A 17027-nucleotide genomic window follows, 5' to 3' on the forward strand; every position below is an offset into this window, starting at 1 on the left:
AGTGAAAAACTCATGATGACCTGACTGTCTAGTCACCCTTCCCATTTTTGCTTGTGTCGACCTTAGCCACGTCGACTACCTTCAGTGGTTGACATAATGTCAGGATTGCCTACCCTCACAGAATTGCCGGGAGGCTCCCGAAACCCAGGTCCTCCTCCCAGCCCCCTGGCGAAGGTAGGCAATCCTCCCGCATTGGCCACGCAGCCCCCCGCACCCCCCTTCAGTGCTGCACTAAATTCAGATTTTTGCTGTTCTGCGGCGAGGGGGTGGGGCTAAAATGATGCTAATCGCATTATTTTAGTCCCTACCCCAATCTGCAGTCCCACAAATTGCTTTGTTTGACTGAAATGGGGGTGGGGCTTGGTGATGTCCATCTCGCCCCGCCCCCCTGACATACTACTATCGTGTCTCCTTTCCGGACTTCTCCTGTAGAGTCGGCAAGTATTCATAATGAATGTTGAGTCATACCCCACTAAAACAGCAGAACACACGTGAATCCAAATCATGAAGGATTGCGGTTAGTACAGGAAACCGCTGAGTTACTCTTAAACACTTTTGATGGAGGCACTTAGAACCACCACTAATTAGAGCGGAGATCCGCTAATATCTTATTTTATACCCGAATTGCTTAGTGATCTGCACATTGAGGTGTATAAATATTCAGGGCATTGAGCGCTGGGGAGTCCTGTGTATCTCAATCATTTTGCATTCCTTTTCTTTTTAAAGTCCGTAGACAAATTTAGTGTGAACGTTTTGGAAGTAATGGCTGAAGTCTGCTGTTCCTTTTTAGGGCTGGTGTTGCCTGCGTAATTTGCCAAGCGTGATCCCAGCGGCTTCGCTCACCCAGGTTAGTTACATGTTTCCCAAGATCAACAGAGAAATTTCGGAATGAAACATCGGTTTGCTCTTTCCAACCTTTCATTGGAGAATGAAGCATCTCGATAATGGAGCACTGTATGTATGGACCCAAATCAATTAAGTGTTACTGACAATGGGGGCCATTCTGATTGACTCGCTAAGCTGCGATAGACATATTCCCTCGCATGTGACCGGATCGGCGACCATCGAGTGATTTCCTGCCTTCGCAAATATGTCATTTGAGACTGAATTATATTTGTGTCCACTGGGACGAAGACGGGCGGCTGAAGTCATTTGCCTGCGTACTCATGAGACGCTGGGCGTTCCCAGGGCCCAGCTCCGCCCCCGTCCCCCCCTCCCCTCTACGAACTGCCTGGCGAGTGATCAACTCACCGTGGCCTTTCGCAGTTGGGGGTTGCACATGCGCAGAAATTCGGTTCACTGCGTGCGAACCACAATTGGTTCCTTAATGCGCGCACACACACTTACATGCAGTTGACTTGATTGACAGGTCTTTGACGTCTACCTGGCAAATCAGTGTCCGCGCTGCTTCTCTTATCAATGGCTTAACAGCTAATTAGTAAAAAGATTTGCAACACATGCTGCATTTTTTATTTTATTTTTTTGCTGTTGTACGGTCATTAAGTTAATACAAAATGATGTAGTACTAAGAATATAGGAGGAAAGTTTATGCATTTGCCGCAATATCAAATGACAAAATAAACCAATTTACATTAATGTTCATAAACTGAACTATGGGGTTGTTAGTATATTAACCTCTGTTATATAATATAAGACTTTTACCTGAAATCCCCTGTTAACATTTCAGAAACACACTGTTGCTGCCATTTGACAACTCTTTAAGGAATGTCCTTCTTTAGCACAGTAACTTCTACAACCATGGAGGCAATCAGTGCAGTCCTCTGTTTATTTCCATGGTTACAGAGGTCACTAAGGAAGTTACTTACTACTTCTATGCAGCGTGTTTCTGAGATTTCAACAAGCAATTTCAGACATACTGTACTCTTGGAGTTCTTGGAGGTACAGTATTCTAGTAAGTTGTTGTACAACAATATCAATGTAAACTTAGTATAATGGTATAAATGTTGCTTATATTGTACATTATGATCACTTTGTTATACTTTATGTTATACTGGAACAAAGGAAATTCTTCCATTATGCCAGAGTCTTAAACGCAGGTCTCCAGGAACATGGCAGCTTGGGGCTGATGGGCTTACTATCTGCGAAGGGAGAAAAAAAAATCATATTGCCACCCCTTGTTCTTGGGGACTTCTCCAATGCGTATGCACTCGGAAATGGTGGTGGCGGCCATTTTTCCAGATGAGCTCTATCATCCACAATAATATAGGACAGGGGGTGCGTTATGTCTTATATTACACCCATTTCCCTAATGATCACTGACGTCATGACGTTAGAACTTCTCTCAGTGCAAACAGAGACGTCTCCAGGTGCCGAAAACCCTGTCACCGTGGGCCAAGGCTTTGATTGGCCCGGCGGTGAGACGGCCCGGGATAAGAGTGCATGCATAGTCTTGTATCCAATATTATCCGTCTTTGTATCCAGAGCTCACTTCTATTTGGAAGATCCTGGATCTTAGCGGCCTCTCAGCTCCCTGTCGGAGTCTCCGTATAACGCTGACATAAATTGTTGCCCATAATGGTCCATTACACGCCAGGACGCTCTGTATTAGAGCAAAGTGGTAACACCTGGGTATTGTTCCGCGGCTGGCATTTGTATAATCTCTAGACAGTGTTTATGTATTACGCAGGATCACATCACCATTTCTTGGGTGAGGGGTAATTACTGGTTAATAGTCTAACACATTTCCTGAAGAACACACGGCGCAGAGTACATTAAAAGGATTATTGTGTAACCGTGACATACAGATAATGGCAACATGGATCCCAAATGGCAGCCTGAATAGGACGCTATCTCTTTAATGGAGAGTGCGTCTCTGACAGGCCGACATGCAAACACTGTACCTCAGACACAATTTCCACCCAACAAACAGAACACTAATGACATTTCTCTGTACTTATCCTTAATGGTGTTGGGTGTGCGAGGGGACAGTAATCCCGGCAGCATTTACACTAGACGTACATCCTTCTGAATCATTAATCAGGCGCATTGCCTGCACCGACCCAGGTCAGACGTCATCTGTCAGCAGGCGGAAAGGACATCATTTACTATACGTTGGGCGGTGTATTCAATGCAGAGTTTCTTATAATGCAGTCTTATAACTCTTCTGCTAAGATGTCTGTCCTGTTTTATCTGCTGGATGCATGCATCACCATTAGGATTTACCCCATCAACTTGCTCTCAGTTCTTGAGGACAAATAACTGACATGATATGCTTTGTTATTTTAGCTTTTTGTCTTACTTTGCAATCGACTCCATGCCAATGCTCATCATTGTTGTAGATCAGTAGGCATCAAACATTTGTACAGAAGTTCGGAATATATTGTGTCTTATCTTTGTTCACCGATGTGCAATGGATCTAGCGGTTGTCAAGATTACATTCATTTATGACTTTGTACATATGACACATGATATAAATACTACATTTGTGTCTAAGCAGATGACAGGAGAGGCCAGGAATTGATGTTTATAAGGTATAAGTCGGATTCTTAGTTGAGCGCAAATTGCCGGCATCAACACTGAATTGGCAGGTGGGATTCAATGTCCCACCTGCCAAATGCCGAAAAGGGGGCGTGGCTGCGAGATGCCGTCGGAAATTGTTAAGCTGCGGTCGGAAACTCGTCAATTCCCGGCAGTGGCGTAACTATACATTTGGCTCCCCCCCCAGCCAAAAATTTGTGCCCTGCCCCCCACCTTTAGTGAAACATGACAATGGTGCAGACTGGTGTGTGCGGGTAATGACACCGGCCACCCCAGAGGAGGCAAGGAGACTGGGGCAGCAAGGAATACGAGATATGCTGTCAACTGCGGTACGCAGCTGCAGTACACAGCCACCGCTGCCCACTACTGCTGAGTGAAAGAAAACTGTGTAATCGTACAGGACAGAAGGTATTTTTCAGTGTGCCCAGAGACCGCTGGCTCCCCCAAGCCACAGCTGGGGCTGCCACACCATAGTTACGCCACTGATTCCCGGCCATTCTCGGCAGAACGTGCCCGACTGCTTGTGAGGTCGGGCACGTTCTGCCGATATCCCTGTTCAGTGCTGTCGGGGAAGACAGCATTGAATAGGGTACCGCCGCTATTTCCCCCGTTGGGGGCTCCACACAGGTTCCATCCATTCTGCAGCTGCTTCTGACCAACGCCACCGAACAGCGACCAGCGGCTGCATCCTGGTCACAAAGAAGGGCAGCACAGCCCAAATCAAATATGGCCGCCGGAAATATTCTCCGCAGGATGACGCCAGAACCAGCCCTGGTAGAACGGTCGGCGGCCCAGCCAGGGGTGAATCTGCACCGGCTCACCGGGATATGGCCCGGTTTCCCGGTGGGCCAATCCGCCCCCCCCAATATGCAGCATTGGTTCTCTGCAACTTTAGAAGTCGCTAAGTATGCCCTTAGTATGTATAATTGCAGCTGTATTCTGCGGAGAGATGATAATAAATAAAACAATTATATAGGTTACATCAGACCCAAAGCCTCGCAGGATGCCAGTGACCGGCGGCGCCATGTGATCTGCGCGGATATCAAGTGACTATTTGGCAATAGACACTAAAAATCTATTAAGCTTCTAAATATGCATTAAGTGCTTTCTGTGTGCGGCCCAAAGCCGTCCTTTCACATCATCTCAGGCATATATATCTCACTGAAGACGGAGAATAAAACTAGACTTCAAACTGACCCATTTCATCTGATTGAATTAACCTGGGCTCAATTAATAAGTTGGTATAAAACAAACCTTTTACATCAACTTAATTATCTGAGCCCAGGTTAATGCAGTCAGACACATATCTCCCAGAGGAAATGGGCCGCTTTGACGTTTCTGTAAAACTTGGTCATATAATGATGTAATGAACCATTCGGATTGGCGGCCGGTAAGATGCTGGAAGAGAACAGAATATATTTTGTATTATTATATTTAAAAAATGCCCTTAACCCTTTGGGTGCCAAGTGCATTTATCAAAATAGCTGTGAAAATTTCCGAGCAAGCTTTTGGCTTTTGTATTCATTATTCAGAATGTTACTTTATATTGGAAATATAATCTTTTTTTTTTTTACACATTTTTAAAATTTGAATTTATATAACAAATGTGAGCGACGCTGGAATATTTAGCGGATATTTTTCACATCTCTCACAGAGACGTTGGCACTTAAAGGGTTAATATACCGTCACCCACCATGCTATGGCGTCATCGGGTATCAGTGCAGCGGGGCCGAGACGAGTTATACTTATATTGTGCTAATCAGTCACAGAAGCTGCAGATTTAACAACAAAAACTGGGGTAGACATCTTGGTTAGGATTATAGAGTCAACAGTATCTGGGGGTGACAGTTAATAGGACGTCACCAAAAGGTCGACGCCGAAGAGGGGTTGACACAAGCAAAAGGGTCGACGCAGAAAAAATTGACACAAGTTTTTCACTTTTTTTGGGGTGTTGATGTTGACGCCTCAGGATGTAGAGCCCCAATTAGTGTACCACATACCCTTGGGACTGCTGCTGCATTCAGTGCATGGCACCATTCCCATTAGGACTCTGCGTGGATGGTAATATATAAAAAGTTGAAGTTTTCGTTTGTGTCAACCTTTTGTCTATGTCAACTTTTGTCTATGTTTGTGCCAACCGATCATCAGGACCACAGATAGCTTATGTATTATGGGTACAGATTTTGTTCAATGGGCCTAATTCCGACTTGATCGCAGGGCACATTTTGGTGGACAAAACCATGCTGCGCTGCAGGTGGGGCAGATGTAACATGTGCAGAGAGGGTTAGATTTGGGTGGGGTATGTTCAAACTGAAATCTTAATTGCAGTGTAAAAATAAAGCATCCAGTGTTCACCCTGCACAGAAACAAAATAACTCACCCAAATCTAACTCTCTATGCACATGTTACAACTGCCCCCCTGCAGTGCAGCATGATTTTGTCCATCTGCAAACAAAATGTGCAAATGTGCCCTGCAATCAGCCCTGAATTAGGCCCAGTAACCCACAGGGCCTCAGAGCATATGCAGAAAGGGGGGGGGGGGGGAGGTAGGATGTGCCCATATCTAGAAAGGGGGATGGGTTTCATTCGCACAAGACACAAATTATTCAACGGACCCCCAATATATCCTCCAATCAATGTTAATTTCTGGGGAGCAGGGGTGTGCTACCCTGGGACACAATATAATTACAAGCACAAAGAAGAAAAGGGTGTCCTTTGGGTGGGTGCACCTTAATCTACCCTACTCCTTTTTTGACACTTTTGCTCATCTCTACTTCTTAGCATGGTGCTAATTTCAGTTCTACTGTTGTACATCTAATGAGACGAAACGCGTCACCACACGATTATGTATAATATGCATTGGAAGCACACAAAAGTTTATATCAACATTGTTCCGCATTTGGTTTGTGGAAATGAGCCTCTCATTAGTGAATAAGGACCTGATTGTAAATTGTATGCAATGTAAGTATTTACCCAATTAGCCGATGAAACGCACCACGTTACCTTAGCAAAGCTGCTCCCAGCGATGATTGAGTCAGATATTATTTTGGGAGGTAAAGGAGAGTGTCAGCAAAGTCACAGATGTGCCACGCCCATTCGGGGGTCTTGTTTATGCGTACATCTGCAGTCGCTATGGAAACAGTGTCTCAGCTCTTGCACCCATTCTGCAAGACCATGAGATAACTCGGGGAGTCAATGTTCCACGTTACTGTGGGGGTGCTGCAAATGTCCGTAGCCTGTAAAATCGCAGCTTTTGCATACAATTCGGAATCAGGCACAAGGTGCTATTTTACTCATACACCTCTGGTGTTAGGCCTGCACCCCAAACGCGCCACAGAGCAGAATGAATGGACACTGTTGTTATATCAGCACCATGAATATCACCTTAACACAGAACGTGCTCATACAGCCGGAACGCTGCAGGAACAAGATGGAAAAAGCTACGTACATAATCATAAAATAAATACCTCGCTCTCTAATCTATTTTCCTTTTAAGGTTTTCCTTTTTCCACTTCGCCCCAATGTAAAATAAAGTTTAAGTCATTATGGTGTAATTACTGTAGTTGGGAGAAATGCTGTAATTTGGCCGTTGTAGCCTGGAATGGTTATTCCTGTTGTCCTACATTAGGCAAATGTGCAGAATGAAGGAATTCAACCGAATGTCTGAACACTTCTATCAAATGTGCATTAGTGATGCAGCTCACCTGTACTACCTGCGAGGTGGAGCCTCAGCATTGGGCCCATTAACTTAAATCATCCAGTTTTTGTTTTTTTTGGACACATGTCCAAACTATGGGGGTTATTTTGGAGAGAGAATTAGATTTGGGTGGGGTTTTACTTCAAGCGAGATCTATTTTGCAGTGTAAAAATAAAGCAGTCAGTATTTTCCCTGCACAGAAACAAAATAACTCACCCAAATCGAATTCTCTCTGCACATTTTACATCCGCCCCACCTGCAGTGCACATGGTTTTGTCCATCTAAGAAGGAATTTGTCTGAAAGAGTGAACCAAAATAACCCCCTATGGCCCTCCAGCTGTTATGAAACTATAAGTCCCACCATGCCTTGCTACAGTTTTTCTATTAGGGAATGCTAAAACTACTGCAAGGCATGCTGGGATGTGTAGCTGGAGGGTCAAAGTTTGGACATGCCTGCACTAAGGAGATTCAGGGAAAAGAGGTTCCGGTAACGGCGGACTCTTCCCGCAGCCTAAATCTCTCACCCCGCAGCCTAACCTTCCTCCCCACAGCCTAACCTCTCCCACACTAAACCTAACCCCCCTCCCACAGTCTAACCCTATCCCTCCTTCTAAATACCTAACCCTTCCTCTTCACAGCCTAACCCCTCCCACACTCTAACCCTCCTCCCACAGTCTAACCCTATCCCTCCTTCTAAATGCCTAACCCTTCCTCTTCACAGCCTAACCCCTCCCACACTCTAACCCTCCTCCCACAGTCTAACCCTATCCCTCCTTCTAAATGCCTAACCCTTCCTCTTCACAGCCTAACCCCTCCCACACTCTAACCCTCCTCCCACAGTCTAACCCTATCCCTCCTTCTAAATGCCTAACCCTTCCTCTTCACAGCTTAACGCTAACCTCCCACTACCCACACAGCCTAACCATAAGTCCCCCGCTAGTGCCCAACATCTAACCCTCCCCCTAACCTACATTTGGGATGCTGGCAGTTGGGATTCTGGTGTCTGCATCCTCATCAATGCCGGAATTCTGGTGCTGGTGTTGTGGCCGGTATCCTTACTGCCGGCATCCAATCTGCCGGGATGATATCCGCATCTTACTGAATTTACCCCTATGAATCAGAGCTCTCCGGCCTTTGTAGGAATGACGGTGTGCATTGACTGAAAGCGAGATTGTACTCCTCCAACCAGGGGCAAATTTAGGGGTCAGGCCGCCCCTAGGCACAACATTTTTGGCCGCCCCCCTATTTTAATGTAATCATTATTAAGGTATGAGTCCTAACTTGCCAGTATACTGTAACAGTACAATGAGCCTAATGGGTAATGGCTGTAGGAGGGTCTGAAGATGGTGTTTGTTCCCCGAAACCATTGAAAGTCTCTGAGTGCCATTCTTATCGTCTGGATGGGGGAATTTGGAATATATATACACACACACACACACATATATATATATAGATTTCATTCAAATGTAACTTTAGCCCACCTCACAACATGGAGTATTAACTTTATGTGCTATGACTGTCTCAGTCAGTCTCTCAGACACTGACTGACTGAGCGCAGGATGAGCTCAGCTCAGCTGCTTTCCACGCCCATTGGATACACAGCAGCCAATAGGCTGTGTGTATACAGTAGCCAATGGGCGCTGGAGGCAGTGAGCCTGAGCACAAATCAGCTCACTCGGCGAAGACGTAGCCAGGGGGGGAACCATGGATACAGACTGACAGCCGCCGCCGCTGGTGATGTACTACTGTCTGTGTGCATGGCAGAGCGGGAGGGTAGCGGCGGGTAACGAGCGACGCTGCCGCTGACATATGATGATGAATCATGTCAGCGGCGGCGCCGCATGTAACTTGCCGCTTCCCACCCGCTCTGCCTCTGCCATGCTGCTATGTAAAAAATGGAAGCCCGCAAGTGCCGCCCTTGATTTGTGCCGCCCTGAGGCCCGTGCCTCACGGGCCTAGGCACAAATCCGTCTCTGCCTCCAACCCTCCGCTTCATGATGTTGGCCCTGTCTTTAATACAGGAAGGAAGGATGATTACAGCGGAATGGAGCACTGTCCGTGGTGCTGAAGCTCGAGCAGGGCAGCATTGGCGTTATATTCGGTGGTTGTCAGTGGGCATCCGCCTAAAATACAGAACGAATGACCTAATATCACTGATCCAGTGACCTTAGTGCTCCAGCTGCACCAACCTTACCCCCTGCCATGCAAAAGTGGCAGCAAGATGGGGGCTCCATTTCCGAGTGTGGGAGGTGGCTACACCTACGGCATTTCAGGATTTGCACTGACTGTGGGGGCCCATTTGCTATTGAATATTTGTGTCTAACACCCCAAAATAGGTGTACAGATGGAGCGCCTCTCTTCTTGCTGGGGGCTGGCGATAGAATCACCAACTGCCAGCCACCGGAAGGGGACGCGCGCACACAAGACACTCGCGCCTCCCCTTCCAATGTAGCTCACACCGTTCTAACCCTGCTGGTCTCCCTGAAGCCGAGGCGGGCAGGGTTTCTGCTCCCCGCAGCTGAGTGACTGGGACTCACGTGCGTGTGATTCACTCGTGCGTCCCAGTCTCACGGAGCGCCACTCCACCAGCAATTACCAGCGGGGGCAATCAGGCGATTCCCGGCGCTGAATGAGAGGCGCTCCATCTGTATCATCGAGGAACCGCAGCAGGTATTGGAGAGACATAGAGCACCAACCAACCAGTTCCTAACTGTCATTTTTCAAAAACAGCCTGGCAGATATGGAGCTGATTGGCTGGTACTTTATCCCTCTCCACTTTATTACAAAGAATATGCAATAAAACAATAAGGATCTATCTAGTAAAGTATTCTGTGGGGGGGGGTTAAAGGCAGAGAACCGGGGGGCATGTTCATGCAAACAGTTTACGTCTAGTAAAATCACGTTAATTAAACCCCTCAATCTTTTATCAGTAAGTGACCGGCGCTTGTTTATCGGGAGATTCCAGACACCCATCCGGGCAACACAATAGACAAACAGGACATTTTTATAACCTGGTTACGTCTGTTCTCCTCGCACAACAAAAGGAGCCTTGAAATTGTTGCAGGGAAAGGCCGTCTGTCATAGCGGCCGGGCTGCAGGTCTGCTGGAGTCACAGCCATTTAAACCGTGGAAGATTTAAGGCCTTGGGGCCGGACAGCATTGTGTAACCCGCACAATGTCGGTGGAATAAGCCAATTATGGGAATTTTACAGGAGGTGGGTTTGACTTTTGTACGTAATTAGTTCTTTTATTTAAAGCAAAGCTTCTCAATAGAATAACCAATTACCTGTCATAAATGGCAAATTGGGGATTTTTTTCCCCTCGGAACGGCTCCCTCGGGAATGTTATAGGAGGTCCCTCTCCGCCGTCCTTTGTTCTGCCGCACGCACTTCTCTTCCCCTCATTAGAGTTGTTTTTACTTTTTCTAGAGCGGTAATGAGCGTAGCCGTCCGGCACTTAAACCGCTGCCAGGGCCCTCTAACAAGGTATGAAATGCAGGTGAAATTACACTGCCTTCAGCTGCCGCTTGCTTTAATGCAATGCTTTTGGAAAAATTATTCAAAGAGCTAAGAGCCGAAGGGGGCTTTGGAAATCAGGGTGGTCCCTGCGCCAGACCTGGACTTGACAGCACAGAACATGAGAGGGCAGAACAGCTTAAGGCAGAGATCATTAGACGACCGTCTCACAAACCACATTCAGACCATTAATTCCGCTCACCTCTCTGATTGGGACCGGGCTCAGGATCCGCTCCTGGAGTTCCCTTCTCAGGGATTATGGCAATATTGTTAGGTCCTAAGATCCTTGTGCGGCAAATAAATGAGTTGTTTAGTCTTCAGAGTGTTCCCAGGGGTGATGGGGGCCTGTAATTGTGTCCTGCGCTCCCCAGAACGCTAACGAATGCGGCATTTCACAATCCAAAAGTGTTACCAAATATAAGTAAAAAGAAGACATTTCGGTCAGTCCACCCAGACAGGTTTTATTGTTTTGCTTGAATGTCCCATTAAGTAACCTGTGTCATTGTAGATTGTTTGATGCTTTCCATTATACATGTAGGGAAAGCTGATCATTCCCGTTGCCCTTGGATACGGCCGGTGGTGTAACTAGATATTTGTATGTAGGCCCTATAGCAAAAGTTTGTAAGGGCCCCTATATGCCACCCAATGCTACACCCCTGTATATAACACATGTAACTGTGACAGGGAAGGTGGCCCCTCTCAGCTCTGGTCCCATAGCAGCTGCACCCCCTGCACCTATGGTAGCTACACCCTGTATATAACACATGTAACTGTGACAGGGAAGGTGGCTCCTCTCAGCTCTGGTCCCATAGCAGCTGCACCCCCTGCACCTATAGTAGCTACACCCTGTATATAACACATGTAACTGTGACAGGGAATGTGGCCCCTCTCAGCTCTGAGCCCATAGCAGCTGCACCCCCTGCACCTATGGTAGTTACACCCCTGAATATAACACATGTAACTGTGACAGGGAAGGTGGCCCCTCTCAGCTCTGGGCCCCATAGCAGCTGTACCCACTGCACCTATGGTAGCTACACCCCTGTATATAACACATGTAACTGTGACAGGAAAGGTGGCCCCTGTCAGCTCTGGGCCCCATAGCAGCTGTACCCACTGCACCTATGGTAGCTACACCCTGTATATAACACATGTAACTGTGACAGGGAAGGTGGCCCCTCTCAGCTCTGGGCCCCATAGCAGCTGCACTCCCTGCACCTATGGCATACTTGCCTACTTTTGAAAACTAGTTTCAGGGAGATTATAGTTGGTAGTAGAATTTTGCAAGGCGCCCCATTGAGGGGATGTGTCATGCTCCACCCAAAGGCATACCTCCCAACTTCTGAGTTGGGGAAATAGGGACACTCGCGGGGCGAAGCCGCGCCAGCGCCTGAAAAGGGGGCGGTGCGTATGCAAATGAGGGCGCAGCTTATGCTAATTAGCCGCAACCTCATTTTCATACGAGAATAGCTGCTGTGCGCATGCGCACAGCGTCTATTCTATTAGACTGGGGGGGTCTCCCAACTGCCACCCCCGCAGCGGGACAATGCCTGCCGCGGGTGGGACAGCGGGACAGGACCCGAAAATCGGGACTGTCCCGCTGTAATCGTGACAGTTGGGAGGTATGCAAAGGGCGTGTTTAGTACTATATATAGAGAGATTTTGAAAAGAGATTGTGAACATGGCACCTAGCAGCGTGGATGTGTACTGCTACATCTGAGAGGAATCTTGTAAAATGATTTATATCCAAATGTAGATGAGCCCCAAATCAGTTAGTATAAGAGCTACTATACTTGGTAATGTGCTGGGAAATGGTGCTGATGATTCAATGTAACTGTATCTGTCTCTCATTCCCTTTTCCCCCAAAAAATGTAACAATGTAATGTAGTCTAGGTGAAAGAAGGGAGATTGCTAGACTAATGAGGGAGAGAGGGAGATTGCTGCTATGTCAGGGAGTCTCCTGCAGAATGCAGGAGGGGAGGTAACTATGATGTAACAGTGTAATGTGGGCTAGGGGACATGAGGGAGATTGCTAGACTAATGAGGGAGAGAGGGAGATTGCTGTTATTTCAGGGAGTCTCCTGCAGAATGCAGGAGGGGAGGTAACTATGATGTAACAGTGTAATGTGGGCTAGGGGACATGAGGGAGATTGCTAGACTAATGAGGGAGAGAGGGAGATTGCTGTTATTTCAGGGAGTCTCCTGCAGAATGCAGGAGGGGAGGTAACTATGATGTACAGTAACAGTGTAATGTGGGCTAGGTGACATGAGGGAGATTGCTAGGCTACTGAGGGAGAGAGGGAGATTGCTGTTATTTCAGGGAGTCTCCTGCAGAATGCAGGAGGGTAGGCAACTATGACCTATGGGGGGGGGGGGCACTGCCATCAACACACCAGTGGAGGGGGGGGGGGGGGGGGGCAGCGCAGGGAGCTGGGCAGGAGCCATTGATCAAGAGCGTTTTTTTTAAATGGGGCGAGGCAGCCGATGCGTGAAACTACTGCCCCTCCTGGGGAAACGAAATCTCTAACCCGGGTCTAGATGCTACAACAGATTCTTCCTCACTGTGAATTTGAAGGAATTTCTCAAATTAAAACCGAGCGTCAGACTTTACCTTGTCCTGAAATGAATTTTATAATGTACCGTGCAAATTGGGAACAGTTAATAGCGATATCTGATCATCCACAAAGAATTGCACTTCTAGAACGCCGGCAAATTCTAATCTCTGAAAGTTTTAAGCACCATTTTGAGAATTTCTCACCGTAACAAGTGCTGATTAACGGAGAATCTGCTCAGCCCCATTAATTCCGAAACTGGGAAATTTCGATATTAACTGAGCAGCTTTTTTATTTTTTTTTACTTCAAGATATGCAGCAAAGACGAGGAGAAATATTAAATCTGGGTAAAACCTGGAGCTCACACGCTCTTCCCAATGTTCTTATGGTAGTTTTTCAGTATGTGTGATTGATTGCCAATTACATGTGTGTGCGTGTTATGCCCCTTTCAGACCGCACTTTTAAAACGGTAAATTGCCGTTTTTTTACCGTTTTAAAACGGTAATGTGTGCGGTCTGAAAGGTCCAGTCCCACTTAACCGGTTAGAAAATGCAGTTTTTTCTAACCGGTTAAAATGCAGGGTCCTACCCGTTTCTGAACCGGTATTTTAGCCAAAAAATCGGCTCAGAAACGGTATTTAGGACCCAGCCAATGAGCTGGGTCCTAAATTCAGCACAGTGAATACTTAATGAGCGCTCATTAAGTATTCACAGCACTGGAGCCCCCCCCGCGCGTGTCGACACCCCCCGCGCGCGTGTCGACGCCCCCCGCGCGTGTCGACGCCCCCCGCGTGTCGACCCCCCGCGCGTGTCGACGGCCCCCCCGTGTCGACTTACCCCGTGCCGGTATCTCCGTTGTGGTTCCCGGCACTGCAGCTCAGTATGCTCGGAAAGCACTTATGAAAAAAGTGTCTTTCAGAAAATGGCTGCCCCCATACGGAAGACAGTTTTTTTAAACTGGGTTTCCTATGGGGCAGCCATTTTCTGGAAGACACTTTTTTCATAAGTGCTTTCCGAGCATACTGAGCTGCAGTCCACAACGGAGGTACCGGCACGGGGTAAGTCGACACGGGGGGGGGGGGGGGGCGCCGACATGCGGGGGGGGCGTCGACACGTGCGGGGGGCGTCGACATGCGCGCGGGGGCGTCGACATGCGCTCGGTCGACACGCGAGGGGGGGGGGGGGAGCTGCACGGAGGGGAGTGCTGAAGGCTGCACTGGCTTTAACCCTGTATTTGGAAAGTTTCCAAAAACGGGTCTGCCAGTGTCAAAAAATCGGCACTTAAACGGTAATATACCGTTTAAGTGCTGCGGTCTGAAAGGGGTTTTATCTGGCAGACCCGTTTTTGGAAACGTTTCTAATACAGGGTCAAAGCCAGTTATGCGGTCTGAAAGCAGCATTAGAGACTCACTGGAAGAAGCGACAGATTCCATTGTTACTGGCTTAGGATCTATTGGATTTGTATTTGTCATATTTATGGTTTCAGATTCTATTCATATAAGTGCACCGTACGGTTCTGTCAGAGCAGCGTATTTCTGTTCATAGCCCCATAGAGCTGCTGAAAACAATTCACAAGTCCGGTGCGAGATCAGGATGCCAGGGGGGCAAGTTGTGCTGAAACCCGAAAGATCCGTCCACTTCCACCTCCGGACTCCACAGAATATATAGCAATCTCAACTCCAACACTTGTGTGTAGGCTACAGTATGTATTGTGAGGAGGGGAATGGAGGCAACAGGAAGCCACAGACAGAGAGAGTTATATAGTGGGAGGAGCAGGGTCCCCAGCAGCACAGAGTATATCAGGAGATGAGTGATGTGTCAGTGAGGACAGAGCTGCATGTGACAGCGGCAGTGACATGATGTGAGGAGGGGAATGGGGGCAGCAGGAAACCACAGACTGAGAGTTATATAGTGGGAGGAGCAGGGTCCCCAGCAGCACAGAGTATATTAGACGAGTGATGTGTCAGTGAGGACAGGGCTGCATGTGACAGGGGCAGTGACATGATGTGAGGAGGGGAATTGAGGCAACAGGAAGCCACAGAGTGAGAGTTATATAGTGGGAGGAGCAGGGTCCCCAGCAGCACAGAGTATATCAGGAGATGAGTGATGTGTCAGTGAGGACAGGGCTGCATGTGACAGGGGCAGTGACATGATGTGAGGAGGGAAATTGAGGCAGCAGGAAGCCACAGACTGAGAGTTATATAGTGGGCGGAGCAGTGTCCCCAGCAGCCAGAGTATATCAGGAGATGAGAGATGTGTCAGTGAGGACAGGAGATATAGCTTGCATCCTGACGGACGGAATCCCGGTAGTTAGAATCCCAGCACCAGGCTCCCGACACCCGCCAGAATGCCGCAGCCTGTATCCTCAACAAAATTATGCCGAAGAGTTTGAGTTAGACTGTGGACAGGGCCGGCGCTACCACTGGGCAGCTCTAGGCATTTCCCTAGGGCGCCGGCACCTGGAGGGTGGCAGTTCGCCCCTCACCCCCAGCATGGAGGGTTAGCGAACTGTGTAAAAAACTTGCGGTGCCGGTGTTGCTGCAGTGCTGGAGCGGGCAGGGGTGTCCGTGCCGTGGGGGTACCTGCGGCGCTGTCATTGTGTTCAAAGCTGGCGGCGGCCGGTGGGGTCCCTGCAGTGAATAGAAAATAACTAGCGCTTCCCGCGCCGCCGCGCGCTTAGCGCTAGTTATTTTCTATTCACTGCAGGGACCCCGCCGGCCGCCGCCAGCTTTATACACAATGACAGCGCCGCAGGTACCCCCGCGGCACGGACACCCCTTCCCGCTCCAGTACTGCAGGGATGCCGGCGCCGCAAGTTTTTTACACAGGTACAATTAGACAGTGTCCATGTCGACCTATGTCGACATAGACAACCTGAAAACATTAAAAACTCTAAGTGAGTATCCCACTCCACTCTGTCCTTACTATCTACAATAGGCTTTTGTTGTTACTGTCTGTTGTTTATAACCAAATAAAGAATCAATCATTGTCACAAATACACTGCATATATCTGAGGCTTAGCAATACGTTTGTATGGGGTGTCTTGTTATCAGGGGTGCCGAGAGGGGGGGGGGGGGAGCAGGTACACTTTACCCGGGCCCGAAGCGGTCAGGGGGGCCCTGGTCTGGACACACAGTTTTTTCTGTATTTGGTGGATCTGAGTGAGCTGGAGTCAGCTGTTGGGAGTACAGATGTGGGCGGACGTGGGGGCAGCAGCATCACAGAGGTCATTCCGCTCTCCGACTCCAGGGCCTGCTGAGAGCCAGCCACGTGACTTGTGAGTTTACCGTGGCTCGGCGACAGGTAGGTAGTCCCTGGGTGCCGGGAGGAACTCAGTCAAAGAGAGGCCACCTCCCACGGGAGTACCACCCACTCCACCCTGGCAGTGCATGTAACTCCTGACAGAGCAGGTTAATCCGATGGCAACGAGAATGCTAACCCCCTAATATGCAATGAGCATTACGGTGTGTGGCATAACGTGTAATGGGCATTATGTCATGTGGTAAAATATGTAACAGGTATAACGGTGTATGGCATAATGTGTACTGCCCACTACGGTGTGTGGCATAACGTGTAATGAGCACTATGGCATGTGGTATCATATGTAATGGGTGTGTGACATGTGTAATAGGCATTACGGTGTGTGGCATAACGTGTAATGGGCATAATGTCATGTGGTAAAATATGTAACAGGTATTAAAGTGTATGGCATAATGTGCACTGCCCATTACGGTGTGTGGCATAACGTGTAATGGGCACTATGGCATGT

At 48.1% G+C, this 17027-nt stretch overlaps 1 protein-coding gene across 4 annotated transcripts in view; it reads left to right on the top strand.

Annotated features, from left to right (window-relative positions):
- Positions 1 to 17027, top strand: part of LMO1 (LIM domain only 1) — a 126725-nt gene that overhangs the window by 69359 nt on the left and 40339 nt on the right. The window contains exon 2 of one of the 4 annotated variants that reach the window (XM_083164647.1): positions 791 to 847. The exons of the other annotated variants lie outside the window; for them this stretch is intronic. The gene's annotated coding sequence lies outside the window, so the exon portion shown is untranslated. The remainder of the gene's footprint in view (positions 1 to 790; positions 848 to 17027) is intronic. 4 annotated transcript variants of the gene reach the window in all.

This window comes from Crinia signifera, chromosome 11 (genome assembly GCF_055691185.1).
Source record: "Crinia signifera chromosome 11, ASM5569118v1, whole genome shotgun sequence".
Lineage (NCBI taxonomy): Eukaryota > Metazoa > Chordata > Amphibia > Anura > Myobatrachidae > Crinia > Crinia signifera.